This window comes from Arachis hypogaea, chromosome 12 (assembly GCF_003086295.3).
Source record: "Arachis hypogaea cultivar Tifrunner chromosome 12, arahy.Tifrunner.gnm2.J5K5, whole genome shotgun sequence".
Taxonomy (NCBI): Eukaryota; Viridiplantae; Streptophyta; class Magnoliopsida; order Fabales; family Fabaceae; genus Arachis; species Arachis hypogaea.
In genome coordinates, this window is record NC_092047.1 from 29,600,858 (window position 1) to 29,612,808 (window position 11,951).

Below are 11,951 nucleotides of genomic sequence, written 5' to 3' on the forward strand. Positions count from 1 at the left end.
AAAAATATCCTTTATAAAAGAGGGATATCTACACCATTGTTAAAGTGCGTCCCGACCTCAAGCACAACTGAAGTCTTAGAAGAGGTCCATAATGGTATCTGCGGAAATCATCTCGGGGCAAGGTTTTTGGCTAGGAAAGTCATACGAGCCGGGTTCTATTGGCCAACCTTACAAAAAGACGCCACCGAATTCGTAAAGAAGTGTCAACCAAGCCAAATGCATGCAAATTTCTATGTCGCTCCCCCCAAGGAGCTCATTAGCATAACTTCTCCATGGCCTTTCGCAAAATGGGGATTGGACCTATTGGGACCCTTTTCCCAAGCGCCTGGACAAGTAAAGTATCTAATAGTGGGAGTAGACTACTTTACAAAGTGGATAGAAGTAGAACCACTAGCCACCATTACAGCCCAGAGAAGTCAGAAATTCCTCTACAAGAACATTATCACAAGGTATGGAGTCCCCCACTCCATCACCACTAATAATGGCACTCAGTTCACCGACTCAACCTTCAGAAACCTGGTAGCTAGTATGAAGATTAAGCATCAGTTCACCTCGGTAGAGCACCCACAAGCAAATGGGCAAGTCGAGGCAGCCAACAAAGTTATACTGGCAGGACTAAAGAAAAGGTTGCAAGATGCAAAGGGAGCGTGGGCTGAGGAACTCCCTCAAGTGTTATGGGCCTATCGGACTACACCTCAGTCTGCTACAGGAGAAACACCGTTCCAACTTGCTTATGGCATAGAAGCCATGATACCAGTTGAAATCAATGAGCAAAGTCCAAGAGTGAGCTTCTACGACAAGGTTGGCAACATACAAAGGCACAAAGAAGAACTCGAGCTCCTTCCCGAAGTCCGAGAATAAGCCCAGATAAGAGAAGCAGTACTGAAGCAAAGGATGACAAACAGATACAATAAAAAGGTCATTCGAAGAAGCTTCACCCCAGACGACTTGGTCTTGATTAGAAATGACATCGGAGTCAACAATTCAGGGGAACAAAAGCTTGCTGCTAGTCTGAAAGGGCCATATAAGATAAGTGAAGTCTTAGGAAAGGGATACTACAAGGTAACCAACTTATCTGGGCCCGAACTACCCAGGTCGTGGCATGCTTGTAATATGAAAAGGTACTATAGTTGAAAGCGAACTCCACTCTCTGATGTACTCTTTTTCCCGACTTCATAGTTTTTTCCCAAAAAGAAGGATTTTCCTGAAGGGGGTTTTAACGAGGTATCAAAGTAGAGGTTAAGGGGCAACAATTTTCGACCCCTTGGTAGCAAAAAGTACCTTCGTCCACAAATAAAAATCTTTTTTCTACATCTCTTTGTAAATTCCACTAATTTATTATCCTTTTACTACGAAACGCGCCGACTTAAGCTCGACAAAACGTGAAAATCCCATGCCTGACCTACGAGGTTGGCAGGATAAAACGACGAGGTACAAGTCGGCGTAACGATGTTATAAAAGTAGATCATAATAACTCGGAAACGTAAACGACTAACAGGTCGGAAAAACCGAGGAAACTTGAAATGCATCGCGAAAATAACCTAAGTTAAGAACAATTCAGATAGAGAAATTTGAATTCATAAGGAATACAAAAAAGGGAAAAAAGAAAAATCATCAAAAATCAAAAGCAGAAGCAGGCTCAAAATCTTTGGAAAACATGAGACAATTTAGACAAAGCACAGCCTGCCCATATAAAAGGTTTTTATGGTCATAAAAAAAACCAAACAGCCAAAAAATTGCAGAAAGCATGTAAACAGCAAATAAACTTAAAACCCCTTATCCAAAAAAGGGGAAACATGAATTAAAGCATTTTTTGTTTATGGCCATGAAAGGCCAGGAAATGTCAAGAACAAACTACCACCACATAAAATAATAATAAAATTGTTCAAAGAAGGGGCCCACAGGTCGGGCCCCACAATAGCCAGAAATCAATTAAACAGCAGGAAGGTCAGCATCACCAGAAGGCATAGAGGTCGGGTCAGTAGCAGGGGAGGACGGAGCAGTCTCTTCAGCAGCAGGAGTCAGAACGCCTGAAGACGTCAGCTGAGATCCCTTTCGTTGATCCTCACGAGGAGGAGATTCTACAATCCTTTGACCACCGGTCTTCAGCTCAGAATCCGTCTTAGGACGGGGAGGAGAGACAATAGCACCATTCACCACAATCTTATTAGGATCCAGAGGAGAAAGGTCCAGGCCAGGAGCAATAACTCCGACCTGTTCCTTAAAGATCCTCCAGGCCTCCTCCGAGCTCTCCGCTACGGAGTCCTCCAGATCCTGATAAACCTCCCGACCTTTCTCCAACTCCCGCTGAAGGTCAATGTTATTGGTGAAGATCCTGATGCAATTCTGTTCTGCCTTTTCCTTTAGGCCCTCCGCCATGGCACATTGGGCCATCAACTTCTTCTCCCTCTCCTGAAGTCGGGACCTCTCCTCCTTCAAGCCAGCAACTTCCTCCAAAAGCTTCTTCTCTTCCTCTTGATAAAGAAAAATCCTCCCCTCCAGCTCTTTAACTTTTTGGGTAGAACCCAAAGAGCTAAAGGGAGTATTCTCAAAAATATCAAGAAGTTTGGTGCACACCCCAACCGCCCGAACACTCCCCTGAATCAGGATATTAAGATGGTTTCGAACGGAAGCATCAGCCATATTAATATAAGTATGGGGAAAGACGTGATTCCGAACAAATTGGGGACCATCAAAATCCCTGGAAGAAGCTCCTGACCCTGAAGTCTTGCGCTTCTTCCTCTCAGGTTCAGGGGAAGCACGGGTAGGAAGGGTAGGAGAAGGAAGAGAAGAGGTAGAAGTAGAAGTTACCATAATTGGGCGAGAAGAGGTCCCCAAATCACGAGGGGGAGGAGGAGGAGGAGGGGGAAGAGTGCCCACAGCCCTCGTGGCATCAACCCGCGCCCGCGACCTTCTTTTAGCATCCTGGACCTTCTGGTAAGAAGCACTGGAACCTTTCTTCACCATTTCTGAAAAGAAGGAAACAAAAAGAGTTAGACTACTACAAGTTGGAAACAGATAATAACAAGTCGGAAACTATCAAAAGCAACAATAAAGCTACCTAGTTGGGTCCGCACGAGATCCCTGAAGAAATCTTTTTGTATCCAAATAAGGGGCTCTTCCCCAAACTTCTCGGAAGAACCCCACAACAGCCTCCTCCACCTCATTCAAGTCATCCAGGCCGTATTTCTCTACAGGAGAGGCCTCCAACCAGTATAGAGGAAAACGGGGAGAAGAATTTTCATCAAGAAAGAAGGGATGGTGACCCTCCACTGCTAGGACTTTAAAAAGAAGTTCTTAAAATCGTGAAAGGACTCATCAAAGATGGAAAAAATCTTTCAACCTTGAATGGCTCGAAAAGATATCCACTGTTGCTTATTATTTTGCCAACTGAAGGGCTTGGTCATATGGAAGAGATAGAAAAAGATCCTCAAAGATGTCGGAAAATCCAACTCTCGACTAACAAGCTGGTAAATCTTCATAAAACCCCAAGAATTGGGGTGAAGTTGGGTGAGAGCAACTCGGTAGTGGTTCAGGACCTCTATCTCAAAGTCAGAGAAAGGTAGAAAAACCCCCAGGCGGGTAAAAAGACTCTCGTACATAAAAAAGAAATGAGGGTCAGCATCAGCAGCCCTTCCAAAACAAACCCGGTCCTCAGGACGCGGAGCAATCAACTCGTACTTGGGTTCATCCTCATCAAGAACACAAATCCTATGGTGGGTGCGGTGGTCAGTAATATAGTCTGTATCCATTAAGGGTTCCTCCCCAAGAACGGCAACATCTACCCATTCGGAAACTTGAGAAGACATCTTTTTCAGTAAAAAAATAGATGAAAAGGCAAAAAGACCTACAAAGGAAAATGGGAGAGGGTTATACTTAGGTCCTCTAAAAAGACTAAACAACTTCTCTCAAGGGCGAGAAAATAATGACGACTAAACCAACATACTCACTACACAGCATACAAAAATCCCCTCTAAACACACAGAAGGTATCATGCGTAAATGATAAAAGGAGAAAGATAGAGAACTAACCTTTGTTGATGAACGCAAAGAGAAAACAGAAGCAACAGCAGTCACAGCAAGTAGGGAGGTTAGGAAAGCTTTCTCTTTGAGAAAATACAGGTCTGAAGTAAGAAATTTCAGAAAACGAAAGAAACAGAAGAAAGAGAGCAAAAAATATTTATAAATACACCAGGGGCAAAATAGTAAAATGAGGCTATCATTAAAGATACGCGCCCTTACCAACGTAACCGCTCCCTATGTGTAAATATGAAACTCCTAACGGACGCGACATTTGATTAGACGTGACTGTTGGAATTTTTGAATCACGTCGGTTTCTAAATCATGTCGGCTACAAGTCCGAGTTCAAATACTCGAATCCAACTCATAATTAAAAGAGATTAGACTCGAGTAGGGGCACTGTTCATACCCTGCCCCAACACTAAGGCCCAGGACAAAATAAAAGGCCCAATCCAAAGATTGGCCTTCACCGACCTCCTCATAATAGGTCGGATTCGACACACACTCCACTCTAAAGAAGTCGGGATCAAAGGTTAGCTGGCAGATAACCTTTATTCAAATAAGTAACTGCCCCTAAAATCTCGCAACCCACTTCCAGGAGCCATATCTCAACTTCCCTAAGATAAAGGGACGATTATCCGCCTAAAAAGGTGGAACTACTCCAACGGTGGTTATTGGTTCACCACTATAAATACACTAACACCCCTCAGGTATCTCTAAGTTCCAATACTCTCTAAACCTGCTAAAACCCTTTGCTAACTTAGGCATTGGAGTGTCTTTGTAGGTACCACCCCCCATTCTTTCACATACACAAGTCGGATGGCAGCTCCCAGACGCAAGTCTAGTCGAAGACTATCTCCACTCATCGCATGGGCCAGTTTCACAAGCCCAACCCATTAACTTCAGGTTACCCACGTAACATTGTTATTTGGTAGTTAGATTTTCTATTCTGGTCTTGTTCTTGTTAATTTGCCAAGTGATTGTTATGATTCTTAAGATTGAGATTGTCCTTGACTCCGTGTGATTCTTGATTCTTTTGGTCCAAGATGTCAAAATGGAGTTGAAGATAATCTCAACAAAGCAATTTTGTAGCAAGTTTTTGCGGATTTTTATTAATGATGATAAATTTTAATGTTGACATTTCATGTTTGGTTATTTCTTTTGTTATTTGACATTCGAGTTTGTACTTAGATGAAATTATTACATTGTGGTTGATGAAGTATTTTTAATTTGGATCACATTTTAAAATTTATATTAGATTATAATTATGTTTCAATGCGTTTATTTATATTTTATTTATTATTTTATTATAAAATAATTATTCCGATTAAACCAATAAATCAGTAGCTAGAATGGTTTGATGACTGGTTCGTATTCAGAACCTTGCATAACCCTAATTTATCATGCTCTCTTGTGTTGGAGGGTTTTGTTAGAGGGAGTTTGCAGTGCAAGACAGCATGATAAATTAGGGTTATATTAATGTTGTTTATACATAACTTGTATTGCAGTTTGGTTTTAAAAATCCAAATCATAAACTGAACCGCATAAAAACCAAACCAAAATAAAAAAAATTCAAAATTGAGTGGTTTATTTTGATTTGGATTTGCCTTTCTTTTTGTCTGATTAAAATTTTTTTTTTATGACTGGTCTGATTTAGATTTGAACACTCCTAGCATTATCCTTCATTTACAGATATAAACTTTTGAATAGATTTCAAATATGTGGGTTACCTAGATAAATAAAAAAAACTTTGTAAATTATTTTCAAAAGTTTTATAACTTCAATAAATAAATGATCAGCTGAAAGTTTGAGAATCACTTTGCCGTGGTGCCACTAAAATTGCTCCCCACCAGCCACCGCAAGGTAACTCATTTTGATTCTACCTCTTCTTTCTTCATCGAAATTAGACAATTGTTTCATACTCTCTACAAACTCCATGTACATTTACTTCTCTTCTTTATATGTAACTTTGTTATCAAGAGTGATTTTTGTTTCAAATATGTCATGGAAGGGAACCAAAAACTACATCAACCCCATTTTGATTCTTTTAGGAGGATGGAGCATGATGTGTTTGTAGGGAAGGTGTTTGGAACTGATGAGTTTAATGTGCTTTTGAAAGCGTTTTGCACTCAGAGGCAAATGACGGAGGCTAGATCTGTGTTTGTGAAGATGGTGCCAAGGTTTTCTTGATGGATGAGATGGTTGAGAAACACATTGAGTTTGATGGGTTAACTTACGACACATTGTTCTTTGGGTTGAAGAAGACAAAGGGGATTGAAGGTGTGAGTGAACTTTACCAGACAATGACTAAAAGGAATTTTGTTTTGAAAATAAGAATAGTTGTGACACTAATGAAATATTTCTGCCAAAATTCTCGTGTTAATTTGGATTTGAGTTTATGAAAATACATGGTTGAGAGAGGGTATTGTCCTCATTCTCATGCTTTGGATCTTCTAGTCACTGGATTATGCTCCTGGGGTTTGGTGCAAGAAGCTTTTGAGTGCTCCAAACAATTGTTAGAAAGAGGAAGACATATGAGCACTGCTTCATTTTCAATGATGGAAAATTTTTTACTGAAGGCTAGTCAGAAAGAAAAGTTGAAGGATCTAGATCAAATGATTAAAAAATTGCAAAGTATCTTACCACCATCAAGAGGACATGCCACTGGTATTTCTACCGTTATAGAATAGCATTTTGTTTTTAAATTTGACATATAACTTATGTAACTTGATTTTGGTGGAGTTTTCCAATGTGTTATTATATATGTATATTTTTTGTATTGCAATTGTACCATCCGAATATGTTGATATGAAAGAAGATTAATAAACAATTCTTCCAAAACTTTATCTTGATTAGAATCATGTATATAAAGTACATTCTACAAAGAACCAGAGTTTGAGGCTAACTTCTTTTGGAAATTGAATTAGTGCAATGCTCTCATCTCATGTTTCAATCTTGCCATTAGAATTTAGATGGTATCCAAATTGTATATTAAAAAGAAATATTGATTTAAAGGTTAAATTATGCAGTTAGTAATGTTTAAATATTTTTGATAACATTGGTCTTTCTTTCTTTTTTCAAGAGAAAACTTAGAAAATAGATTTTAGTAAGCCAAAGGAATTCAAAATTAAAGAGAAATATTTTCATATTCTATAAACTAAGGGAAATTGAAAATAAACAATATATCACTCTAGTCAAATAAGCAATTAGAAAAAAATAGAACACAAAGTTAAAAAATCACTGTGTATCATTAATAATAATAATAATTTTTATTTAGTCCAATAAACATATAATTTTTCCTTTTAATTTCAATAAGCTTTAACTCAAGATTACAAAGATGATGGCGAACTTGTTCACGATTCCATTGAAGCCAAAGGTGGTAGAATGGTTACCTTATCTAATGAAAGTATGAAACACACATGTCAATATACAATCCTCCCAAAAAGAAAAAGTACATAAAGTCTCATAGATAGATATAAATAAAACCAAACCAAACTCTGATCCCAAATTCCAATGTTGTATTAGATTTTGATATTTTGGATTTATACCAGGAACTTGCATATGGATAAGCTGTTAATTCCTTTTAGCTGAGCACGTAAACACAAGTAAAGAAGTGTACAATTACAATTACAATGGCCACTCTGCTAATGGCACTCTTCTTATTCTTCTTCTTCTTCTTGTGTGTGGTAGAGTTTTATGCAGAGCACAACAGCCTCAGGTTGTTTATCTTTCAATTTCAGCATCTTCACCTGACAAAACAATCTTCCAGATTGAGAATTCTGGTGTCATAGCTTGCCTCAGAGCTAACAGGTTTCTCTTTTTTCTGCTCTTCTTTTTTATTTAATGGTTTTTTTTTTCATATTTTCAATTTTGATTTTTCTTAACATACTTTGCCAAGACTACCTTTTTTTTATTTAATAATATATTTGTGTGGATGTCAGATTTCATTCATGCTTCTTGTTTGCTTCAGTTGGTGGTAGATGTTAATTCTAACTTGTTTTTTTTATAATATTGATAATGTATTGGAGTTTAATCAAAAGTGTGCTAAGAAAGACTAACCCTATGAATAAATGTATTCAATCACAGTTACCCTTGACCTTAATTTTTCTTTTTCACTTTCATACAGTGCAGAAGTGGCCTATGAAGCTGCAAATGCTGCAATAGCAGATGGCATTTCACTTGTGAGTTTTCTCTACATATTCTTTTTATTTTGTTTATCGATTTATTTTGAATGAAAAAAAAAAGAAGTTTAGGGACAATTGCATGGATATATTTATAAGCTGATCAAAATGAATTAGGACATATTTAGCATAATGTCCTCAACTCTTGTGTCTTTTGTAGTGTGTTTCTCATCGCTTTTATTTTGTTTTCTCTTTTGAGGTTGTCTACTTAATCTTTTCTGGTTGATCACTTTACTTGTAGAACTGTGTTTTAGAATTCATTTGTTCTAATTCTGGTCTTTTTAGGTTCTAAACCAGCTGGTCAAGGAGCACCTGACTACGTCACTCGGAGTATGCTTGCACCCTTTAAGTTTCTGGTTTCTCTTTCTGCATCAATATTCTTTGTTTAGTGTATCTTCACATGAACCTACATTAAGTTTTATGATATGGAGAAAACATCATTGCATTGTCTCGTTTTGTTGAAATTTGAGATTGTTTTCTGTACCACTGAGTCAATATGCTGGTTGAAGCATCAAATAGTCAATACGCTGTTGTCGTCTCGTTGTCTTCGTGAAATTCTTCATAGCCAAAATGTTTTCCTTTGGATTATTACTAACATAATAACTGTATTAGCCTACTTCTGCAAATTTTGGAAAACAATTGAAAGTTGAGACATTTGAAATTGTTGGGTATTTATGAAATTGTTGGGTATTTACTAGCTTGTAAAACAATTTTATTTCAGATTCTTATGATTTGTAATTTTTTATTACATATAGATCATCAAAACTCAATGTTAACTCTAAACAATTTGAAGAAATGAAAAAAGGCTCCCATTTAAGATAATCATTACATGATATTACATTTCTACTCAACAGTTGTCTGAATCAAACAGATATCTGCTCCTAGGTTGGGAATGTTCTCAGGATTGAGGATGCAAAAGCTGCATAAAATTTTTGATGAGTCCAGCAATTGTTAAGGTTTGAATTTGCAGATCTTATTACTATATTAAGATGTCACATAACAACTGCTAGTGCTTGGTCACAGTGTTTTGTTATTTCTTTCATTTTCTTTTTCTTTTTCTTTATTTCTTTTTTTTTGCTCCGATCGATTACCACGACGTTATGTATTACATTCAGAATGGTGAAGTTTTATACATTCCTGGCACAATGACTCCAACTGAAGTAAGGCTCAATTTGGAGATCCGATTAACATGAATTCTTGCTTCCTTAATTTCCATACCTTGTGCATCTTTTTGAGCATTCATTTGATCTTGATTTATTGTTCTTAATGAAGATACTGTCTGTATGTGAAGCAGGAGCTAAAATTGTCAAGGTTAGCTTTTTATGTTCTATTTAGTTTACTATATTGAAGAACATTCAAATAATATAGATAAAGTGTGTATGTTGTTGCACGGAGGAGTATACACTTTTGGTTTTCTTGCTTTGCATTTTGTCATCTGCTTTTCGGCTCATAGGAGCGTTGCACTAATCTCGTAATCCCGGCTCCAATTTTTTTCTAGATCTGTGCTGATAGTTTTCATTGTACATTCTTGTTCTTGTATTAATACAATTAAACACAAGCATCAAGTGTGTTATATTTTTCAAAATTTCTTATAATCGACCATTTACTCAAGAAGCCTTTTCCTCATGTCTCTATGGTTGCTTCTCAGGGAATCAATATAGGTAGTTCTTGAAGTTTGTTGTTGTTAATCATTCTCATAAAAATTGAAAATGAATGTCTTAATCTCTAATTGCTTGCAGACTCTATTGAGGAATATATTTCGCGGGGAGCATCAGCCGTTGTTCTGTCGGATGCCATATTCGAAAAAGAGACGATTGCGAAACGCAATTACGAAAAGATACAGAAACTTGCACATTTTGCAGCCTTGCTGGGTAATAAGGTGTAAATAGGTAACATTATTAATTTGTATACCTTCATAAAAAGTTTATGGTTGTGGGTTTCTTATGTTATAGTTATTTAGTTCATTTTCATAGAAACTTATGGTTGTAGATATTATATCGAGAATTAAAACAAACAAGCCACTCAATTGAGAGAGATCACTAAAAGTGAGGTAACATGAATTTTGAGATTACTTCCTATACAAGTTTCTAGGCTTATGTACAAGAAATCCTTATGTTTCAAAAATATATTTAATGAGTATTCTAAAAACATTTGTAAACACTTATTTTCATCTAGTTTATATTTAGTTCCAGAGAAAAAGTAGAGTAAAAAACTTTTATGAATAAATTTGACATGTAAAACTATACTGTAAAACTGTTATATAATAAAATTAAGAATTACTCCAAAAAATATGTGCCCCTATACCATGCAAAATTTTTTCCTACAAAATTACAATTTAACTATTTTTTTTCACAAGACTTGTTAGTCGCTCCTTTATTTATTTAATTCACATTCATGGTCACTCTCACTCCCCACACAAACTTAAAATCATCAGTAAAAATGAACAAATAAAAAAAAAATTTGTACATGAAGTTTGAACCCTTGATGCGTGCGCATCTGTGGTGTTTTTTCTTCTTTATTTTAATTGATTTATTAAGAATTTTTTTGAATAATCAATGAATTTAAGATTGGAATGGATATTACTTTGAATTTTATTGATTACAGAAAATTTTAGAAGAAAAACAAAAAGAAACAAAACAAAAAGGAGGCTAGAGAGCAACAAACAAAAAGTTATTTGTGACAAACAATAACAAGCAGAATACTTTCTGTGAAAGACAGAAAGCTTATTGGAAGGAGAATATGAAGGGGGTGCAACTTGAAAACCACCATGTACTACCTAGGAGGAATTTCACATGTCACACGTATGCGTGACTATCACCTTTCACATAGTACACTGGAGATTTTACGTACAACGCAGCTGTCACGCGTACGCTTACAGCACACGTACGCACAACAAAGGATTTTTGAGACGTTACGCGTACACGTGAGGTACGCCTCACGCGCATTGATTTTTGCGTAGTACGTGGAATTCACCACGTACAACGCCTGGGCACCTCATAAGGCCACATTGAAGAAAAATTGGCTCACGTACAACGTAGCCCACTTCACGTTGTACGTGAGCCCACAGAAGACATTCCTGGATCAATTCTTCATATCACGTATAACTTGGAACAAGCCACGTATTACGTAGGTCTTGCTGCCTCCTCTAGAATCTCAAACCAAGACCTTCTATCTTCAACTTCTCAGCCCTTTGAAGGATCAATCACAAGCCCATTAATGATGATAGTTATTAAAGATCGCAAGCAATTAAGGAAGAGATTTTCTCGGTGGCAAATAATTAGAAAAATGATTTTATTCTATTTGATTTCTGAATTTAATTTAGAAGTTTGAATTTGAATTTTCTGTCTTTAGGGTTAGTATATAAGGGAAGAATGCTCTAACATCTTCTCTGCTTCAGTGCTTTTGAGTTTTATTTTCTTAAGGATTGCAAGGACGAACATAAGTTTCTAATTCTCCTCAGTTAAGGTTAGGAGCCCTGTTAGTTCTATGGATTAATGCAATAACTTTTCTACTTCTAATTGATGCAATTGATTCCTCTTTAAGAAATGGTTTTCGTTCTTCACCTCAAAGGATTTGAATATGTTGGGAAACAATTCTTCTCTGACTTGAATTTTCTTAATCTCTTAGGAAAGTGATTAATTGAATTAAGCTTGAAAACCGATTCTCATAATTCTTAAGTTTTAAAACTGGATTGATAAGTGACATAAAATTAATTAGGCTAAATTCTTATGAATTGTGTGATTTTATAAAT

At 36.7% G+C, this 11,951-nt stretch overlaps 2 long non-coding RNA genes across 4 annotated transcripts; both read left to right on the forward strand.

The window, feature by feature from the left end:
• Positions 1-5,638: 5,638 nt before the first annotated feature.
• Positions 5,639-6,872, forward strand: LOC112729207 (uncharacterized). The gene is made up of 2 exons (XR_003166406.3): positions 5,639-5,882; positions 6,071-6,872. It is a non-coding gene; the product is annotated as an uncharacterized lncRNA (long non-coding RNA).
• Positions 6,873-7,364: 492 nt separating this feature from the next.
• On the forward strand, positions 7,365-11,718 carry LOC112727250 (uncharacterized). Of its 3 annotated transcripts, none has more exons than XR_011868446.1 (8): positions 7,365-7,624; positions 7,710-7,829; positions 8,146-8,200; positions 8,486-8,530; positions 9,072-9,156; positions 9,473-9,511; positions 9,940-10,089; positions 10,805-11,718. It is a non-coding gene; the product is annotated as an uncharacterized lncRNA (long non-coding RNA). The 3 variants fall into 3 exon arrangements; XR_011868444.1 differs by lacking the exon at positions 10,805-11,718 and adding an exon at positions 9,316-9,360 and having other exon boundaries at positions 9,940-10,307; XR_011868445.1 differs by lacking the exon at positions 10,805-11,718 and having other exon boundaries at positions 9,940-10,307.
• Positions 11,719-11,951: the final 233 nt, after the last annotated feature.